The following is a 22,009-nucleotide window of genomic DNA, read 5'->3' as shown; positions in this document are numbered from 1 at the left end:
TCTCTTACAGTGCTCACACATCAAGTCTCCCATTCAAATGCAACTAAGGTGGACCCTGCTTAGCTAGGGGGAGAAGTCATGCTTGCTACCACAAGACCAGCTCTCCTCTCCCTCCAGTGCCAAAGTCCTTGCTTCTAGCACAAGCATGGTTAGAACTTCACATTTGCTTATGTGCACATACGAGAGAGAGAGAGAGAGAGAGAGAGAGAGAGAGCCTCCTGCTTCTACAGACATATCTTATGGCCCAAGGAACTATTGCTGAAGCCCACTCTCCAGGCAGGAGCCAAGCACTGCTATCAGCTAGCAAAGACTGAGGGATCCAGCCCTTTTCCAAGCCACCCTCTCCCCTCTAGAGGGACTCCTCCAAAGAACAGACTATCAATCTTCCGGGTTTAATTGAAAATGATTAATCATGGACCGGGCAGCTGATCTTTCCTGCAGTCTTCAGTGGAAAAAAGCAAAATCCTGCCTCTGGAGGCCCTTTGCTTTCTCTACCGTCCTTTCTGCTTCCTCAGGAGCAAGAATCGGTTCTTATAAAGGGGCTTGGTGGCTCATGGGGGCCAGGCACCAGGGCAAGCCACCTGCTGTTCTATTACTCCACTAATGGCCACAGAGTATTCCATCCATATTCTTCCTTCCGTCCCCTCTGCTTTCAGAAAAGGCAACATTCCTCTGAAATTTGGGTGGTAGCTTCCACCCACTGGGCACTACCACCCCCACCCGCTAGTTTTGCTCCGGGGCCATTTTTAAAAATCCAAAACGTTTTGGTTTTGTACTTTGCAATTTTGAACAAAGAACAAAATGGGGGTGTTTCGGATTTGGGCCAAAAACGAAACAGAGGGGGGGAAACCCCAAAAATGCACAGCCCTAGTCCCTGGGGTAAGTGGGTGCTTCTCTTTCAATGGGAGACTATGTCTGCATCCTCCTCAGCTGAACCTTCTCTCGGAGGCTCGTGCATGGGGGCAAAGCTCAGGGGTAGAGCCCCTGCTTTGCACACAGAAGGTCCCAGATTCAATCCCTGGCAACATCTCCAGATCAGCCTGGGAAAGACCCTTGTCTGACACCCTGGAGCGTTGCTGCTAGTCAGTGCAAGGCAATACTCAGCTAGAGGCACCAAGAGTCTGACTCAAGAGAAAGCAGCTCCCTAGGTCCATCAGGAGCATCCATGGCTTAGTGATAGAGCTCCTGCTTTGCCCACAGGAATGCCCAGGTTTCATCTAAATAAGCCTGGGAAACAAAACAACCCTTCCAGAAGCCTCAAAGAGCTGCTGCCAGTCTGTGCAGACGACACTGAGTGAGGTGCACCAAGGGTCTGACTCAGCAAAAGGCAGCTTTCCATGTGCAGAGACACACACCGCTCGATGACTCGCCACATTTGAATCCGCGTGGACGTTCTGCCTGTGGGGCTTGATCATCTGCGGTGACTCGTTCACACAGGCAAGTCAGTGCTGGGTGCTGCAGTCAGCATGCCAAGAACATCCAGGGTGGTGAGGACCAGCCCCAAAGGTAGGACGATGCCAGAGCTGGGCTCAGTTTCCGGTTTGCTAAACTGGAAGTGCTGCTCTTGTGAAAACATTCCAGTGAAGTGTTGTCAGGGACTTCTGCAATGCCTGAAGGATGGGGGCGCAAAAGGTGTTTGGGGTTACAGTTGCCAAATGAACAGGGGGTGGAACAACCCACTCTATTCTCATTCTCAGGGCCAGCCCTGGAGTTTTACCTAGGCAAAGACTGACTTTGACGCCCACACTCAGCCAAGAAGTGCGGATCCCCGGTTTTACCTTCAGCCACACAGGCTGCTTATTAGTGGGGTCAAATGACCAGCCTGCAGGGATGGCCAGCAACTTACTAGCCCATGATGGTCGGAGGATCCAGTGGGAGTTCGTTCCCTAGTCTATTGTGGGGGCAAAACTCTAACCCTTCAGCGCTGAAAAGATGCTGCTGTTAACCAGTCAGAGACCATTTTTCAAAAGGAAATGAATGCTGAGGCAGGCAATTCATCTCCCAGAGAGGGAGTGCAGCTTAGGAGGCTGGCTGTTTCTTGGGGGCTGAGGGGCAAGGAGCAAAGAAGATGGTGCATTTGGGGTGTGTGTGTGTGTGTGTGTGTGTGTGTGTGTGTGTGTGTGTGTGTGTGTGTGTCTGTGTGTGTGTGTGTGTGTGTGATGTCTGGCCCTTTGGGGAGCAGGGGATTGCCTTATACTCTCACACCTCCGTGCAGTACTTCAAGGGTGCAATGCAAGAGGAGCGAGAGAATAATTGACAGTGCTCCCCCCGGGGAACTGGCACCCTAGGAGGCTGCCTAGGTGTGCCTACTGGATGGGCCGACCCTGCTCACAGTTTGATCGGCAGAGATCAGCAAGGGATGCTTCTCACAGCAGGGAGATAAGCACCATCCCTTGCTATCGCCTGCCAGTCGGATTGTTATTGGAGACAAAGGAGTAAGTAAAGAGCTGGCAACCCTACTGGGGAGAAGTATAGCGGAAGCAAAGTCTGTTTGGGGAAGGACATCTCATGCAACATGGCCGTAGCTAGTTGACGTCACGGCTGAGCTGGGCCCTGGCTCTGTAGCATCCTCAGCAGATTCGATGACTCCGCTATCCGATGGCAGATTCTGTTCCAGATTCTAGACTCATCCAGATCTCTGTCATATTCTAGCACTTTACTGAGGCTGGGGGGCGGGGGGACCTAGCCTCGGCGGCTGGAACATTCTTGATGAAAGACAATAAATAAAACCTCCTTGGCTAAATGTGTGACTGCTCAGCCAAGGTCCTCGGTCTCTTCAGGACTTGCTTCTCTGCAGATGAAGACCAGACTGCCCCACACTCAAAACTGAAATGTCATTCGATTCACTCTGGAGGGCCAAGGCTGGATCCTGGCTCTTGCCTTTCATTCTAATTGCACTCCCTCTTCCTTCCCGTGAAACGGGAAATGGCCCCAAAGGTGACTTGTGGTAAGAGTGAGAGGGGTTGGAACCCAAGCGCATCTGTGAGCATGAAGCTAGCTAGCATTACACACACACACACACACACACACACACACACACACACACCCTGCTTTTGTGCAAGGTTGCCGTGCAAGGAGAAGAACAGAAGCTTAACCATGGAAGGTTTAATTCTGCATTCCGGCATTTGGTTCACATCAGAGCATCCACCAAGCAGGGTGTTTCTTGCTGGCAACATGGCCGTTTTGAACAAGGGAGTCGGGGGCTGGAGCTTGCATACACACTTCTTTTGGGTAGGATTCCCTGCTGTCATGCCAGTTATATGAGCATGCATACAAACATATGAAACTGCTCTAGACTGAGTCAGACCATGAGTCCTTCTCACCCAGTGCTGTCTGTTTTGACTGCCAGAGGCTCTCCAGAGTTTCAGGCAGGGTCATAGGAACATAGGAAACGGCCTTACACTGAGTCAGACCATTGGTCCATCTAGCTCAATATGGCAGAGGCTTCTGCAAGGTTTCAGGCAGGAATCTCCCAGCCCTCCCTGGAGATGCTGCCAGGGATAGGGGTGTGCACGGACCGGTTGCCAAAGTTCGGTCCAAATCCAAACCAAATTCGGACTGAACCACGGGTCTCTGAACCAGTTCAGTCAAATCCATTGGCTGGGGCAGCCAGATTGCTGAACTGGCTCAAACCGGTTCAGATATGTTTTTGATCGAACCAGCCTGGTTTGTGGCCGAACTGGCTCGAACCGGTTCAGTGATATTTTTGATTGAACTGGCCTGGTTTGCAGCCAAACTGACTCGAACCGATTCAAATATGTTTTTGATCGAACCGGCCTGGTTTCCAGCCTTGAATCAGCCTGGTTTGTAGCGGCCCAGTCCACGGTCAAACTAGTCCATGCACACCCCTAGCCAGGGATTGAACCCACGACTTTCTGCATGCAAAGTGGATGCTCTACCATTGAGCTGGAGCCCACCCCACAGACTTAGCCCCATGCAATGAGTAGGCTGGCACCCCCAGGCAAAGTTACATGGCCAGGGGGAGGACAAAATCCACTCCCACATGCTGATTCCATTCAGCATAAATATGACAAGTGGCTCACGTTTTCCTATGAAAACCAAATCCTAACTGAGAAGCAAAATTCCCATTCAAGACCATCAAAGCAACTTTACCCAGATGCCTAACTTTTATGACGGAAAGATGCCGAGCCTTCTTCAAGGACTTGCTTCCCCTGTCCCAGATCTGGCTTCAATGCTACGGGTTGCTTAAAGATGAGAGAAAGATACTCTGTGCATGCCCCAAGGCTGTCTTCTTTGCATATTCTGGGTCTGAGGCCTGCCACCGCCGACAGGTTCTGAGGCCCAGATGATGAAGCCCTGCTATGCACCCACCCCCGCCCCCCACCAAACACAGAGACCTTATCCTGCGCTTAAGCAGACCTGGCGGAGACAGCCAGCCACAACCCCCTCGTCCCAGGAGAAAGGCAGAGCAGATGGGACCTCCTGATGCATCTCGCTGATGCACAGAGGGAGAGGGTGTTCCCCTTAAAACATAAGTCATCGAGAGAGAGAAGAAGACAAAGCAGACGAGAGAAGGGTGCAGAGGCTGCAGGCGGACAGGTTTCGCTTTTCCTCCACGTCACAGCGACGCGGGCAGTCAATGTTCCTGCCGGCCGACCACCAGCCTGCTCAAGCTTTAATGAGGCAGCTATAAATACTGGGAAGTGCTTTCTGCTCAGCTGCTCCCTGCCATTCTGAAAGCTCTTGGGGTTTATATGGAGGGGAGGGTGTGTGTTTTTCTCTAATTTCTACAGCAGAGATAGGCAGACAGAAGACTCCCAGGATCCACTTGGCTGCCTACTAGAACCTCAAGGTCCATCAGGTGCAGAGAGGGGGTGGGCATATATTGAGAATGAAGGATGGGGGTGGTAGCTCCGTGGAACGGCCTCTGCTTTGCCTGCAGAAGCTCCCAGGTTCATTCTCTGGCATTATCTCCAAGGCTGGGAAAGATTCCTGCCTGGAATGCTGGAGAGCTGCTGCCAGTCAGTGTAGACAATGCTGAGCTAGACGGACCAAGGGTCTGACTCAGTATGTGGCAGCTTCCTATGCAGCTCTGTACTGATAGAGCATCTGCTTTACATGCAGAGGCTTCAATTCTCTGGATCTCCAGGCTGGGAAAGATTCCTGCCTGCAACCTAGAAGAGCCGCTGCCAGTCAGTGTAGGTAGCACCGAGCTGGTCTGACTCAGAAGGCGGCCGCGTCTGCTGCTTCCTAAAAGGGTGCCTCTGAGCACCTGCTCCACCCAGGGGTTTGCTTTCAGCACCAGAACTCGTTCACACCATCCCTGCTCATAATAATCCATGCCTGGTTTTGCCCCCAATATTTTCTTTCAACAGCATGATTTAGAACACACTTTTTTTTTCTTATTGCTGTTGCCAGACCCCTGGGAGTCAGAAACCCTTCCCAGTCTCCTGTGCGTGGTCTCCCAGCAAAGTCCAATCTGCATCCAGCCCCATCCTGCTCTACCCAAAAGCAACCAGAGGAGGGTAGACACGCCCGACTCTTTGGAGAGCATTCCTTCCACATCCTCCACTTGGGCCCCCACTAGCCTCAGTTGCTAAAACGTGACCCACCAGGGCTCAAGTTTGCCTGGAATATGGAAGTTATACCCTCTGGCGTGACTGTTGCCCTAATCCCAGAGATGTAGGGGTGCAGGCTGCAGTTACTCAGAGGTGAAGCAAGTACACGCTGTGCATCATTCTTATCTGCTTGGCTGTGGTTTGCAATCGTCACCAAACATTTGTAAAGGCCTCCAAGCACTCCTTGTGGTGTTTGGGGTTAATCCATGCCTTGATCCAGGCCAGCTTTTGAATGGCACTTGAGTTACTTGTATTCCAGTCCTGGAATAGAGGTGGGGCTTTAAAAAAGCAGCCAGCAGCAAGAGCCCAGAAAAGAGCCAGCCTGCACTTGCCTCTCTGTCCGTATTATCTATTTCATTAAACTGTTAATATTCCTGACCTGATTCCACTCCATGGCCTTCTCCTTGCATACCACAACTTTCCCCCTTGTATTCTACACTCCTGAGCCGACCTTGCCTTGATTTTCCCCTACAGAATCAGAGCCAGAAGAAGCAGTGTTCTCTGTAACAGAGATTCCCAGATGTTGTTGACTACAAATCCCATAATTCCCAGCCAAAGGATATCACAGCTGAGGATGCTGGGAATTGTAGTCAACAACATCTGGGATCCCATTAGAGGGAACACAGGTCAGAAGTAGCCTCCTTACTCTATGCTAAAACTGTGGATCTCGTCTTTCAACCGAGCTGTATTTTGCAGTCCAGAACAACTGGCAGGATTCCTCCGAATACAATCTAGTCTCCGATCCTTCGTTCTTTTCCCCAGCGGTCTATGTTCCACTCCACTGCCACTTGTCGCTATATCCCATGATGCGGCAGCCTATGCACATTGCATCACCCATTTTAAACCAGGCTCACAGAAAAATACATGCAGATTATTTTTAATAGCATGGACACCGAAGGGCATAGCCATTTGGGAAGCAAATCCCATTGAACTCAGCTGAGACCTCCTCACTGATAAACATGCGCAAAACCAGAATATGAGCCTGCAAAAACTTCCTCCATCCCATCATAAGACTGAAAGCACTTGCAGGCAAAGGAAAGTGTTGTTTTTAACACTATGCCTTGATTTAGAGCAGGCCTGCTCAACTTAGGCCCCCCAGCGCTTTTTTGGACTACAGCTCCCATAATCCCCTCCACAGTGGCCAATAGCCAGGGGTTATGGGAACTGTAGGCCAACATCTGCAGGACGGCCATTGGCCAAAGCTGAGCAGCCCTGATTTGGGAGGGGGGGACGGGACCCCCTGCTTTAAATGAATATTCAAACATCTAGCTGCAAGCAGAGGAGTTTTGCATCACTCCAAAGCTTGTATGCTGTTCCACATGGTTGGAATCTAATCAATATATTATTTTTGCTGCATCAGGTACCCCCAGCTGAACCTCAGCCTCCCAGGAAGAAGCCTTAATTTTGGCAATGCTCTCCCAACCATCCAAACACACACATGCACATATTAGGCCTGTTCCCACAACCATTCATGGGACAGGTCAAGTGTCGTATGCAGCTTCGGGAGCTGACGCATGATTTTTGGCCGCGTGCTAGCGAGGATGTGATGGTCTGTGAGAGAGAAGCTGGGTCAGATGGCTTTTCCTCCTTCTTCATTAAAGTGCTGGGTACAGGACACCATCCTACTCAGCAACCTCCCTCCCGTCTCACAGACAATCACTCCCCTCTCTTCCTACCTAGGTTTCCCCCCACGCCCAACTGCAAATGGGGAGGGCTCACAGTTTCAGGAGCTGGGTAGGTGGCTTGGCCTATCTCATTAATAATCATGTGAACTGGCTTATTGTGTATCCTGACCTGTATGGTGCCCAGATAGATGTCATTCCTCTGGGCCTGGTACAGATGCATCACAAGGGTTGCCCTCCCTCACACAAAAGGCCCTGAAAACTGGGGGTTTGGCCGGTGTCTTTTGGCTTCTTGTAGTTCTCCCTCTCTGTGCACCTAAGGCAGCAGTTCATGGCCCACAAGTTGCTTCTTTGGTTTTCACGAGCTCTTCCACTGAGCGACAACACTCAAGAGATTAGTAAAGCCCAGCTGCTTGGTAGAAGACGATCTTAACATTAAGGTCTGCAAATGCACTATAAGCCGGGGGGGCGGAGGTGGGGGTTCCCCACCTTGGGTCTCCAAATGTTGGACTACAAATCCCATCATCCTCAGTGTTATGAGCTGCAGTCCACCACCATCCAGACTGAGAACCCCTGCTACAAGCCATTGGAAATGTGGAGGAAGGGATGCACAGAATTCTTGCATGCAGCACCCTAGAACCATACAATTTCATTCCTGTCTCTTAAGCAAAGAGGCATACGTGCTTGACAGCAATGTACAGAAGGTAGAATTTGGACTTCTGATTTCATTCCCTCCCTTCATTAGCTTCATCTATGATGAGATCCAAAAGACCCTCATTCTGGCAACCTCCAAATGCTTTTAGAAGCTTCCAGTACAAGATGGGCAGGATCCATGAGTTCTGGCACAAATTCTGTTCATTTCAATCAGGCCTGAGCAAAGCTCATTGTGTGGCTGTATCATATCCAGTGCCAGAAACTCCAAAGCACCAATGGGGCCAATGTTGACTCAGAAGTCAGTCCCACTGTATTCAAACTCCATGTGGCTGTGATTTTCAGATTTTAACACTACCTCTTCTAAAATTAATAATAATAATAATAATAATAATAATAATAATAATAATAATGTGCAATTCCAAAACAACTTGAAGAGCACCTCAACACCATCGGGGCCACAGAAATCACCATCAGCCAATTACAAAAAGCAACTTTACTGGGAACAGCCTATATTCTGCGACGATATCTATAACAATTGACAATAAAATTCAGCCATCCCAGGTCCTTGGGAAGGACTCGATGTCTAGATAAAACAAACCAGTCAATAACACCTGTCTGACTGTGTAAATAAATAATAATAACAACAACAGCTGCCAAGTTAACATCCAACACAAGTACATTATTTGCATGGAGTTGAGGAAAATATGCTTGTTAATTCCCTGCTCTGGTTTCCAGCCTCGGGTGTGGCTGAGGGCCATGAGAATTCTTCAGGAGGAAATCTAAATTTCATCCATTCATCATCTGCATATTCAAGGTAACTTAATGGTGTTTAAACATCCCAATTTGTTGACAGCTTCCCTAGATTTCCGTTGCTACCCGGTCATTTCTATTCTGAAGCTTTTCCGGTTCTTTTCCCTTGTCTTTTAAGTTCATCATGCCAGGGCGATTAACTTGCTATAGAAAATACTAAGCAGGCTTTGTGGTCGAAAGTTTATTGCACTAAAGAAAAAAAAGAACTTTATGGGGTATTTTGCTTCCCAACTAATATTCAAGACCGACCTTTCTCCAGGCCGCTCAGGGTGGGGGTGCATTTGCTAGAAACCACCGGCTAACGAAACGCGCCAGATTATAGCACAACAGAAGGAGGTCTGGTGCTGAGCTCCAAACGATACCCAGACCTACAGCATACTGGTGAGGGGGTGGGGAAGAGAAAGCAAATGGCACACCCTTCTGCACCCTTCCTAGCAGTCGGAAACACTAACAAGCTCTTCTACTATATTATCCAAACATCTTTACGCTGAATATTCGTGGCAAGTGCTGGGGAACCTTTGCCACCCAGAGGGACCCTGGTTCAGCTCTGTGGACTTCAAGATCTCGCCTTCCCTCCCATGCATCCGCCTCCCCAGTTCCTGCCTTTTCTCTCTGGGCGCCTTCTCATTGCTGCAATGTTGCTGGAGAGCCCAAGAAAACAGAAAATAAAAAAGTGCAATGGTACAAGATTTGCACTGTAGAATTAAATGCCAAAGACAAAAGGAAAGAAGGAGGGAGGAGGAAGATGTCTTACCAGAAGTCGTAGAGGTTTCATTCCAGAGCTGCCTATCTTTCATTGATTCCTTTGCCAGTCATTTCTCCCTCCTTCTGCCGGTCGCTTGCCTGGCCGCTAGGATGTGGCAGTCTGGGGGGATTAGGAGGAGCAAAAGATCTGGCAAGCCCAGCAGATCAGCCCACTGAGGACAGACATCCAGGTGAGCAGAGACCAGCCAGGAGAGAGTCCATCAGCTAGCACGAGAAAGACACACACACACACTCTCACACATCCACCACCACCAAAGCTGTAGGGAGAAACAGGGAGGCTGCAGGCAGAACAGATGGGAGGGAGCTGGGCGTCCGGCCGGGAACGCACACATAACAGATGTGTTGACTTTAACTTATCCAGGAAATGGATGATGCCTGGCATAAAAGGGGTGGGGTGGGGGAGACAATGGTCGATATGAAAGGGGGGCAGTTTCACACACCGGGCTTTCATCTCTCTGGGTCCCTCCCCCCTCTAGCACAGAATGCAGCAATAACGGCATGGGAAATACTCTTCGCTAGGGATGAAGCCGTAGTGTACAGGTGCCTGGGGAGTCCGGAAATCGTCAGCAGGAGCTGGGAGTTAAAATCCCCGCTCTGCTGCAACTCAGGTGGAGATTAAGGGCTTCTGCACAGGTCGGCCCAGGGTTGGGACGAAATTTCTCCCCAGTGGCATTCAAAAGAGACTGTCAGGGTTGCTCCCGGGGAGAAACATGGGAGAATTTTCGCAGATGGTTTCTCCACAACCCTGAGTCCTCCCAGTGTATGGCTGGGAGTGTACAGGACAGAATGGGCTCCACCCACGGGGCTGCCATTTTGGACTCACCCGCATTGGAGCCACTTGCCACACACACACACACACACACACACACACACACACACACACACACACACGTTGGACTGTGCTTCCGGCTTGAGGCAAGCTAACTCAGTTTCAGTAAGGGAAGAGAAGGGAAAGGACATCCATTCAATATGGTTTTATTGCTTCCAACTGTGTGTGATGATCAGGCTTGGCATACCATTACTTGGCCACTATACGCTGGGAACATAGGAGCACAGGAAGCTGTCTTCTACAGAGTCAGACCATCGGCCCACCCAGCTCAGTGTTGTCTGCCTTGACCGACAGCTGGTGTCATCCACAGCCAGACTGCCCAAAGACCTCTGGTCACTGTCGCAGCGGGTGATGGGAGCTGTCGTCCCACAACATCTTGGGATCCAAGTTCGAGAATTCCCAGTTAACCCAAGAGAGATGCATCTGCTTTACCTTTCCGTCGTGCAGAACAGAATAGGGACACAAGAGGTTGCCTTCTGCCAAGCCAGACCCTCGGTCCATGTAGCTCAGGGCTCTCCACACTGACTGGCAGCAGCTTTCCCAAGGTTTCAGGCAGGGGCCTTTCCCAGCCTGGAGTGGACCTGGGGCCAACATGAGAAAAAGAAGCTCAGAGCCTGTGTGTGGATGAGAACGCTCCATGCCTAGCCGAGATGAAATGAAACGGCCAAACCGGCCAGCGCTGAGCTACAGCCCCCTCCCCTAAAGGGAACATCTTACAGTGATCACATAGAGTCGCCCATTCAAACAAAAACCCTACCTGGCAAAGGGGACAATTCACGCTTGCTACTGCAAGACCAGCTCTTCTCCCCCAAATATTGTGGAGCAAACAAATGTAACATGCATATGGCGTAGTAGAGACCTTAGATGTATAAGGGGGGAAATATGTGAGGGGGAAGAGGAAAGGGGAGGAGAGCTGGCTCCGTAGTAACAAGCATGGACCATGCTAAGCAGGGTCTGCCTTGGTTTGCATTTTGATGGGAGACTACACGTGAGTGCTGTGTGATCATTCCCTTAGGGGATGGGTCTGTAGCTCAGTGGTAGAGCATCTGCTTTTTATGCTGAAGGTCCCAGGTTCAGTCAAGGCCATTTCCTCATAGGGCTGGAAAAGACTTCTGCCCAAAACCTTGGAGAGCTGCTGCCAGTCAGTGTGGACAATGCTGAGCTAGATGGACCAACGGTCTGACTTGGTATAAGGCAGCTTCCGATGTTCCTATGATTCGGGCAGTGTTTGTTGGTATGAGAACAAGTGACTGTACCAGAGTGCCCCTGCATTTGTGAGCAAAACGCTGGAGGGAATGGGGCTTCTGCTGCGTGTTGGTGCCAGCAACCAAGCCCAAGCTAAGGGCTCACTCCTCACCCCATCAGCCGCCTCCATCTTGGAATGTGTGGCCTCCCCTCTGCCAGTTTGCAAATGCCTGCCTGTTCCTCCATGGCCTGATGGCGCGGGGGAGGTTTGGCGAGGAGTTTAAAGGGCCTAATCCCCCAAGCTAGATAATTCAGGGAAAGAGGATTACCCACCCTGAGCGCTTGCCCTCGCCTAAATATAGCCCGGTTCGGCCGTTTCATTTCATCTCGTCTAGGCACGGAGCGTTCTCAGCCACACACAGGCTCTGAGCTTCTCTTTCTCATCTTGGCCTGCAGACAATTTACGTCCACACCCCAGCCCAGAGGTGACCAGCTGCCTCTGCCCTCCACCCTCCCGAAGCAATCTCCTCTGGCTTTGGGGGACCCGACCAAATATTAATCAAGAGTCTTGTAGCCAACATTTTACAGATGGAACCAACAACATGTGAGTCAAGGGTCCCTTTGCGACTCCCTGCTGTCCACAATTACACATTGCCAAAGGCTTCTCGAGACCCAAGAGCAGGGATTAAGTCTGAGGGACAATGCTATGAACTCACTCTCACCAGCATGAATTTAAGCAGGCATCCACAAAAGGCAAAAGGAAGCACAGATTTCCCAGGGATGGGTACCGGAAAACAGGCCCTGCTGGAAAGGAAGTAAAAGGTTTCAGAGTCAAAGCAGATGTGATGTGAGAATTCTCGGATGCAACTCCCAATATCTTCTTCAAAAAGCAGGCACAGTGATTCGGGCATTTGAGGCAGAGGCTGAAGCCTTTGCCCCTGCCCCATGAGGATTCATCACTCTCTAGTCCTAGGGCTTACAAAGGGTAGTATACACATGTAAATAATAAGCAAATAAAAACTTGCCTAGGGAGCAAGAGGTTGCCTGTTCGAATCCCCGCTGGTATGTTTCCCGGCATCATCTCATATTGTGTGGGAAGAGGCAATGGTCAACCCCTCCTGTTTTCACACCAACTTGATGGCACAACTTTGCTTTAAATAAACTGAAATCCGCACACCAAAGTTGCAGAAGGGTAATTTCGGGGAGCAATCTGGATTGTAGCCATGGCACAGGGAAAGAGTTTATCCCTCTCCTCTGTGTGATTACCCCGACTATGTTATTGCCCCAATGCAAACTGGAGTAGGGCTTCTACAGCTTCCTTCTGAAAAAGAAAAAGGTGCCACAAGTTCCAGGCACAAAATGCTACACGACATGGAGAAACTGACTGCGAAAATTCTCTGATGTTTCTCCCTAGGAAAGGAACCTTGACTTTCCTCTTACAATTTTCATTTGGAGAAATTTCTGTTCCCTCCCTATGACACATCTAGATTGCAACTCTTCCTTCCGTAGCAAGGAAAAGAACAATGATTTCGACCTGTATGAAACAGAGGGATTCCACCTGGTGCATCTTGTACACAGCATGTATGTGCCACACAGATGTCCACATTAGTAACATTATGCCTGAGAACATGCACTTCATAGAGGTTAGGCTTTTTCTCTGTGATGCCACCCACTTCATTACAAAGCCTGACCTCTTGTGAGGGAGAGAGTACTGTAGGGCTGTCCCCAGGGTTGTGATTAAGATAGGAGAAGCCTTCTATGCTAGTTCGGGAGCTGCCCGCACCCCTGAAATTTGATTGTGTGTTAGTAAGGTCAGTGGTAGGAGCTTGCTCGTCTGTCAAGCCCCAGCTGAGTAAGAGGGTTTTTTCTCCTACCTCATTCCAAAGCTGGGGATAAAATCTGGGTTGGGCGTGCTTGTCCTACCCAGCTGGGGCTTAGGTCTCTATCAAATTCCCCACCTCCAACCTTGCTTTTATCTAACACACAATCAAATCTCAGGAGTGCATGCAAGTAGTTCCCATGCCTACCCTCATAATGCTAGTAAGAACAGCCCTAATGTGTACAAAAGTGTGTATCTAGTCCATGGACTAGACCTGGAGAATGACCCTTGAGAAAGTGCAGAGGACCACCTCTGTTGCAGCTCACCCCCTCCCACCCCTCTCTCTAGCGCCATATTTACAACCTGGACAGGATTGCCCCTTTTTCTCCTTCTTTGCTTCATTCTGCTTCCTCGACATTGTTTCATTCTGTGTCGGACTTTAAGCCACCGTAACATTCAAACTGCTCATTAGTGCTGGAGTAATTCTATAATCTTTTTCTGCAGCGAGAAAATGCTATCAGAATATTCAGCCCATGCTCTGAGAAATTAATTTAGGACGGCATGCAAAAGAGGGACTCCTGGACCATCTCTCTGCTGGATTTCCTAGCATGATCAGGATTTCATGCCAGACCAAGAAAGGAGTGTGGGATAAAAGTGGCTAGAAGAGAAGGTCACAAAGGGCTCCTTTCCAATGCTTCAGCCAGAGCTAATAAAGTGCTTCCCCCACCCACCCACCCCCATCTTCCCAAGCTGCTTTCCTGGATCTACCAATGCTGGTAGGAAGGTAGGAGGAATTTCCCCTACTAACTGAGCGAAGAGGTGCTATAGTGGTGGTTCTCTTTATATTAAGCAGGTGGTGGGGAGCAACTGGCCCTGTTCAACCCCAGCACAGCATCCCTCCAGTGGCTGTTGCTGGTGTCTACCTTGTGCTTTGTTAATGAATTGGTGGAGAATGCGGGCACCGATCCCGCCGGGGGTATCATTAACAGTTTATTTTTAGATTGTGAGCCCTTTGGGGACAGGGATCTTTATTTATTTATATTCTCCCTTCCCCCATTATCTATCTGTCTGTCTATCTATCTATCTAAACCACTTTGGGAACATTTGTTGAAAAGTATTATAGAAATATGCAGAGGAGGAGGAGGGCCAGTTCAGTACAACAGTTAATACCAGTGACTGCCTGGGAGAGCCACACTCTGGGCGTTCCAGTCCTGCGCATTCATTTGGAATAAACAAAGGAGGAGGGCTGCAGCCAGGGAAACCCTTGAGAAAAAGAACATACCATTTGCCCCTAGCTACAGGAACATGTGGGTGGAGGGGCACACAATCCACTTGTGGACTAGATTGTGTGAGCCAGCTTTGTAGGTCAGTGGAATGGGGTGCATGGATTGAGCTGGACTGGACAACTGAGGAAGGGAACAGCAAACATGAGGGGAAAGGCTCCAGTCCTTTTGTTGGCCTCCTGGTTGTTCAGCTGTTTCTCTGCAAAGGTTCTCACCATTCCCCTTTCCTCTTTGCACAAGACTTTCAGATAAAGCGAGGCCTTTTCCTTTGGGTGCCTCTCCAGCTGTGGGTCGGGCATGCTTACTCAGGCTGGTATTGCCGCCATGAGCTCTGGGATCAGTGAGTGCCAGGCAAGTCAAGGGCTGCAGCCTGCAACACAGATGGCTCAGTTCTGCAGAAGCACAGGATGCGGCTCAGGGCTCAGAATTCAGTGCCCTGCAAAATGTCTACAAATCAAACTAACCACCCCACCAAAAAGGCAAAATGAATGGTGCAAAATAAAAGAGATTATAGGAATATGCTCATTTTCCATTACGTATGCCGGTTGCAACATGCTTTTCTCATACAGAATGTGGATTGTCTTGGCACAGAAAGATGTGGTGTGAGAACTCTCCTGGTCTCAAATCAGAATTGGACTTGCTATTTAAAAAAGAAAGAAAGTTGACCCCCCCACCCCCAACCCCCATAGTCCAATGTTACATCCAGGAAACCCCTTGCATTCCTCCCATCACCAGCCTTGGAAGAGCAACACTTCTGATCCCCTCCCTCTCAGCCCCCTGTGATCTGCCTCCCAACCCTCATGAGCTCCCAGGTCTCCGGCTGACACTCCTTCCTGTTTCCAAAACCTACCAGGCAGCAGCGAGCTCTGTCTGGTGGCAGCAAGCATGACTTGTCCCTTTAGCTAAGCAGGTTCCACCCTGGTTGCATCTGAATGGGAGACTACATGTGTGCGCCCTGCAAGATATTCACCTTAGGAGATGGAGCCCCTTAGAGGATGGAGCCGTTCTGGGATGAGCAGAAGGTTCCCAGTTCCCTCCCTGGCAGCATCTCCAAGATAGAGCTGAGAGAGATTCCTGCCTGCAGCCTTGGAGAAGCCGCTGCCAGTCAGTGTAGAGGTCATCTCATCATCACTGCCCAGTCAATTTTTAAGAAGATGGGTGAGGGGGCAGCTAGCAGTGAGGAACTGGTGCCCCCAAATGCAAGATCAGGCCCCAGTGTGGAAGGGTCTTGGCCTGCCCCATAGTGGGGTCAGGCACCGCAAACTCCTCCAGTTCTGAATGTGCCCCATCAGGAAATTGTTTGTATCCAGCTACACACCGGTCAAGTTACTGCAGTCCCTCACATATTGATCTGATGACCAGGATGACGAAATTTCATATCAGGTAGCTCAATTCTCTCTGAGAGCCAGGAGGAATTGTCGGGAGATGCTATGATGTCTTTGCCATCTGCATGATAGATATCTTTAATATGATAGTACTGTATATTAAGTGATCAGTCTTTAGTAATGGGTTTTTCCTTTATTAGGTATTTAATAACATAATTAGTAAGCCCTATTAGCCGTATTATCTCTTATGTATTATTTCTATCATTTATTTTATAGCTTTTGTATCCTTTTTTCCCTTCTGTACATGGTATGCATTCAAATTACTTATATACTGTAAAGTGTCTTTACTTCTATTGCTCAGCGACTATATCAATAAAGACTGATTTGATGGGGTGGGGTTTGGATGTCGATCATCTTCCCACAAACCCTCAGCCTTGAGTCAGAATCATAACTGCAGAAGGGAGAACATACCCATAGGCGTACAGGGACATAGGAAGCTGCCATATACTGAGTCAGACCCTTGGTCCATCTAGCTGAGTATTGTCTACCCAGACTGGCAGCAGCTTCTCCAAAGTTGCAGGCAGGAATGTCTCTCTCTCAGCCCTCTCTTGGAGATGCTGCCAGGGAGGGAACTGGGAACCTTCTGCATGCAAAGATGCATAGGCGGAACTGGGGGGGGTAGGCAGGGCACGTGCCCTAGACGCCACTGAGGGGGGGGCACCACGCCAGTTCCTGCCACCCCCACCCCATTGCCCACCTGCCCAGCCCCAGGGGGGCCCCTCAGCCACTTGCCTCCAGCTCTGGCCTAGGATCCGCGAGGCCTGCAAACTGCAGAGCTCTTCTTCTCTCCCTGGCGCCTCTCAGCTGATCGGCGGGTGGGCAGTGGGGCTTCCAGAGAGGCCTCCTCCGAGTAGGCCTCCCTGAAGCCTGAACTCGAGTAGGCCCCAGCAAGCCCGGAAGGAGGAGGCTGGAGGGAGGAGCTCCCTGCAGCAGAGCAGACCAGCCAGCACAGCTTTTGCAAGGTAGGCTGTGGATTCCTTTTTGCGGTGACCCCCCTATATAGGGATCTGCTTGCCATAGGGCTTTGATATGGGGTGGGGTGGGGCGAGACTGAGAAGTCTCTGAATACTTAATTTAAAACAGACTGAAAAATGTGCTGGCTTTAAAAACAAAAACTATCTAAAAAGGCCTATAAGTGGCTTGTTTCAGGGCAGAAAATTACAAAAACTTCTGGAACAAATGTTTGTTTATTCATTCTTTCTTTCTTTCATTTATAAATGCACTTATGTTCAAGTTGTTTTGCAACCCAGAAGGTCTGAGTGAGAACTGTGAAGCAGGTGTGGTGCTTTTATTTTATTTTATTTTTCTTGCGTGTGAACTGCTCTCCAATAACTTGCAGGGACTTCAGGGTAAATCTGGCCCACCTGTGAATGCAGCACCTCCATTCCAGAGGAGGAGAGGTGTGTTAAAGGGTTTTAAAAGCCTGGTGTGAAAAACCTCCTGGAATCAAACTTGACTGAATTTGTTCACAATTCTGAGAAAACAAACATAGGTTCACCCTGCATGGTTGAAAGTCTCCTTTGCTAATCTGCAGCGAGGGGGCCATTTTAATAATTAGCGTTGCTAGTGTGTTCTGGGCATTAAAAGCAGCACAAATATATAGTACTCAATGTATATCACTATATACTGTGAAGTGTGCTTGTGTGTATTCAGTGAAATGTATTTCCAGGCAGCATACTTATTTTGAAATATCAGACTTAAATCCTTGGGGGCCTGGGGTGTGTGGAGGCCCTGGACTTGGAGGGGCTGGGGGCCCATTTTAAAATCTCATCTTGGCCCATTCCAACCTTGCTATGCCCCTGGCAGTCACTACACATGGGTTTCTGCACAACACCTGCACAGAAGAAACTTCCATGTAGAAAATGTGTCTCTTGTAAATTGACCCTGAATTTTCCATCCATGACTGGGACATTTGAGAGTTCGAGTCAATAATAAAAGAACAGCACACTGCTTGTGACAGGAAGGGGCAAATTACACTGATTTCTTAGTCTGGCAGGGGCTGGTTTGGCCCTGGCAGAACTTGGCTGTCTGCTCCTGTTGCAAATGCCTCTGTCTAGTGTGGCAAACTCATGTATCCTCCTCCCTCTTGATGTCAAAGTAAGCACTGGTGTGGTGAATGCACATATACCCCATCATGAGCCAACAGTCATCATAAGACAAAGGCTGGCAGGAATCATTTACCCCCACCACCACCACCACCACCTTCTTCTTCCCCTATTTTGCTAGTGGCTATTTGGGCAGGTGATCCTCTAGGACAAAGTCATGTTTTTTAAAAAGCATGAGATGAGACAGAGAAAATGACACTTGGAATCCTCGCATAACTCCTGACTGTTGTTCTAAGTCTTTTACAGAGATGGCTCATGTTTTCAGGTTTTGATCAACAATCATGTCTAGATGGTACAGTGTTCCTTTTAACAAGGATTTCCAGATATTGTTGACTACAAGTCCCATCATTCCTGTTTGGACAGGGGCGCAATTTCAGTGCTTGCCCTAGGCGCTATTTTCCCTAGTTACGCCTCTGCAAACATGCAGGTGCTCTTCCCAGAGCAGCCCCATCCCCTGAGGGGAATCTCTTCCACCACCCACACATGTTTCCCATCCAAATGCAAACCAGGGTGGACCCTGCTTAGCAAAGAGGACAATTCATGCTTGCTACCACAAGACTAGCTCTCCTCCAGTCCCATAGTCTCTCCTCCAAAGCCCCCCACCCACCCATGGGGAGAGACTGAGGCATGAGAAATGGTTGTGCATCACACTTGGGGTCCAAAGACATAGACACAACCTCCCCCCACAGACTTTTTTTTGTCTCTCAAGCACTCACACGTTTTGGAACCTGGAAAGGAGCATCTCTAAATCTCTAGAGCAGACGAGGTCTGTAGCTGAGACATGCAAAGCCAGAATTCGGCTCCTTTCTACTGCAATTCTTTTCTGCTGAGTGATGGAGCGAGCTGCAGTTTCCCAGTGGAGCGACGTTTGTGGAATAACCTTCTGCAGAGCAATGGGAGAAGGAATACAGCAGGAGCAAGGCAAAAGGCAGCAGGGAATTGGGTGGGGGGATCCAAAGACCCACCCTGCAGGCCCACGTTTCATTCAGATGCAAACCAACCTCAGGACCACATCCAAGCAGAATGCATCTGCACAGCAGGCCGACACAATCCCTCGCCCACACACTCCCACTCACTGCCTGCCTCTACACCAAGCCCTGCTTTCCCTCCATAGTTAAACGGAAAATCACACAAACGTATTGTGCTCCTTACCAAAGGTTGGCCTGGAAGGCCAAACTTTTTCGGGCTGAATTGTGATTTGAGTTTGGCAATTTAGGAAAAACAATTATATTAAATCCACTGCAGTTGTTAATACACCCGTATTTACCTGACTAGAAGATGACTCTGCATTTAAGACGACCCCCTTTAAAAATACAGGTGAGATACAAGTTATATTGTACTTACCTGAAAGGAAGAGAATCCGGACTTTAAGGCAGCGAAACCCTGATTTCTAAAATCAAAAAATCTGGGGAGGAAACCTAGTCCTGGGTTCAGGTAAATACAGTATTGACCCAGCTAAGCTATGGCATCTGTACGTTAGCAACCTGGTATAATTGGCTTTAGGAACATAGGAAGCTGCCATATACTGAGTCAGACCATTGCTCTATCTAGCTCAGGATTGTCTACACAGACTGGCAGCGGCTTCTCCAGGGTTGCAGGCAGGAGTCTCTCCCAGCCCTGTCTTGGAGACGCTGCCAGGGAGGGAACTTGGAGCCTTCTGCATCCAAGCAGGCCGGTGCTCTTCCCAGAACGGCCCCACCCCCTATGGGGAATATCGCACAGGGTTCCCACCTGTAGTCTCTCATTCAAATGCAAACCAGGGTGGACCCTGCTTAGCAAAGGGGATAATGCATGCTTGCTTCCACAAGACCAGCTCTCCTCCCTAAATGTTAAGATGTTTATGAACCAACAGGTATGCCGGAGAAGGTGCACCAAAGCATGATGTTCTCCCAACCCAGGGGAAGGCATACATTTTGTGAGTGCAGAAGGTTCTTCAGAGCCATGTCTCTGGGAGAGCTCTGCGGTTGGCACAGTCTCCCCCAAATAAATGGACCTTTGGGGATGTTAACAGAGTGTCACCACTTGTTCCTAGTCCTTGCAAAAGCTGGACAGTCCATGCAGAGCGAAAAACAAGAGCTTTTAAAAAGAAAAGAAAAGAAAAGAACTGGTTCTTACCTGGAAGGGGGAGTTCAGTGTTTACTGCTGACACAGTCCCTGCCGCCTGCGTGGTTCAGCTCGTGAATTTCAAGGGGAAGGGAATCTCTGCACCGGAATCTCCCCTTGATGCAATGATGCAGTCCTAGCAGGCATCGCATGTAAATTATGTGCCGGGTGGGGGGTGTCCCAGAAGTGGGAGGAGGGGACTGAAAAAAAGCAGAGTGGGCCCTTTGCCCCAGCATCAGGAGAGAGAGTGAGAGATGGGGGGGGGGACAAGCAAAGGGAGAAGGGGAGGCTGCAAAGCCTGCACAGAGAAAGAGTGCGGGGGGAGGAAGTGTGTGTCATTTCACTGGGGCAATAATCGGCCGGTGGCTTCAGTATTAAAGCTTTGCAGCGATGCTCTCGATAGCAGTGGCAGTGCTGGAATCATAACTCATAATCATAAATCATAACAGTGGGGCATCAACCACCACTGCTGTCCTTGGAGCAGCTCTTGGGGACCCATCTGACCCCTGCAAGGAAAGCAGAGCAGGCTGCTGAGAACCTTCTCTGCCCCCCTCATGCACTTTGAAAGCTTGCAAGGACTGGTTTCGAAAGGGGGCTGGGGCAAGGCAACATTTGCCACCCTTGACAGGAGGAAGATTCCGGCTGAGCTCCTTCCTCTTGCAAAAGGGAGATGGGGAGGAGGCCGGCTCTGAGCCGCTCCAAGCTGCCTTGCTCCAGTACTTTCTCCATTTAATTTTCAGATGCAGCATGCAGAATGATGCACCGGTGGGCAGTGGGGGAGGTGGAAATGAAAATGTAGCTGGCCTCCGGGGCGCTTGCTATTGTGCAAAGTCAGGCCGTTGCAACTGACAAAGAACTGCAGCATTCACCTTTCCTTGAGTCCCTGAATTTCCTCGAGCGGCGGCTTTTTTGAATCTCATTAAGGTGCTGGGCTCAGTGAGATCTGCTGTGCTCAGCGTGACTCACGCGGCAATGAGCAGTGCCAGCCGTAATTAATATTTTCCTGCAGGTGGCTGGTGGCTGGTCCCCTCGGCGCTCACTGAGCCCCATTCAAATGCCGCTCGTCCCCAGTTGCCTCGGGCGGAGAAGGCAGCAGACGAGCGCTCTTTCTTTCCCCTCTGCTCTGCCTCCCGTTCTCAACCAGCCTTAATGCATCCTTACTTACACATTTGCTCCAGAGGACGTTGCAAAGCTTCTGTCAGGGTTGATCCCGGCCTTTGTCAGGCAGCTCAGCTCGGGATGCAAAAGGCTGATAGAGAAGAGCAAACAAAAATCATTCGCCCACATCTAGTTCCTCCGATTCAGGGGGTTCCCCAGCTGTGGTCCTACCATTTATTGTGGCTGTTGCAGTTCACCCACATCTGGAGCAAGCAACGCAGGATGCTCTTCCACTGAGCACAGGCCTCCAGCCTCCAAGGTAGGATGCCTCTGAGTACCAGTTGCAGGGGGAAACTACTATTCCCGGAGATCTTTTATGGAAATGATTACGGTGTCGATGCATTCAATCCGGATGGGAGTCTGTAATACAGACACGGCTTCAACACCCTTTTAGCACTCTGTCATACAATCTGGTAGGTAAAGCAGGGATGTATTTCCTTACTCTTTCAGCTGGTTAGGGGGAGATTCTCTGAAAAGAAGTGACCCTTTGGCCATCAGCTACTCTGCGCTATACTGAATCTCGGTGAGGGGAGGCTTCTCTAAAGCTACATGTTGAAGTTGGAGGGTTCTCTCATCCCATCTTCTGCAGGAAGTGGGAGTAATTTGAGGTTTTCCTCTCTGCCATATGAGTCCAAAACACCTCTTTGAAAGCAGGACTGTAGAGAAGAAAGGCAGAAAGACTACTGCAATGTGCTCTACATGAGGCTGCCCT

General features: G+C 49.7%; 1 protein-coding gene across 3 annotated transcripts in view; it reads right to left on the bottom strand.

Moving 5' to 3' along the window:
• The window catches only part of SV2B (synaptic vesicle glycoprotein 2B), a 69,814-nt gene extending 49,539 nt beyond the window's left edge, over nt 1–20,275 (bottom strand). Inside the window, exon 1 of one of the 3 annotated variants that reach the window (XM_053272514.1) lies at nt 20,152–20,275. The gene's annotated coding sequence lies outside the window, so the exon portion shown is untranslated. Of the gene's footprint in view, nt 1–9,419; nt 10,192–20,151 lie in introns of those variants that run through there. The other 2 variants (XM_053272515.1, XM_053272513.1) reach the window with 2 other exon arrangements.
• Between the last annotated feature and the right edge of the window lie 1,734 nt (nt 20,276–22,009).

Source organism: Hemicordylus capensis, chromosome 10 (assembly GCF_027244095.1).
Source record: "Hemicordylus capensis ecotype Gifberg chromosome 10, rHemCap1.1.pri, whole genome shotgun sequence".
Lineage (NCBI taxonomy): Eukaryota > Metazoa > Chordata > Lepidosauria > Squamata > Cordylidae > Hemicordylus > Hemicordylus capensis.
The sequence above is the reverse complement of the archived record's forward strand: the minus strand, read 5'-3'. Positions and strand labels throughout refer to the sequence as shown.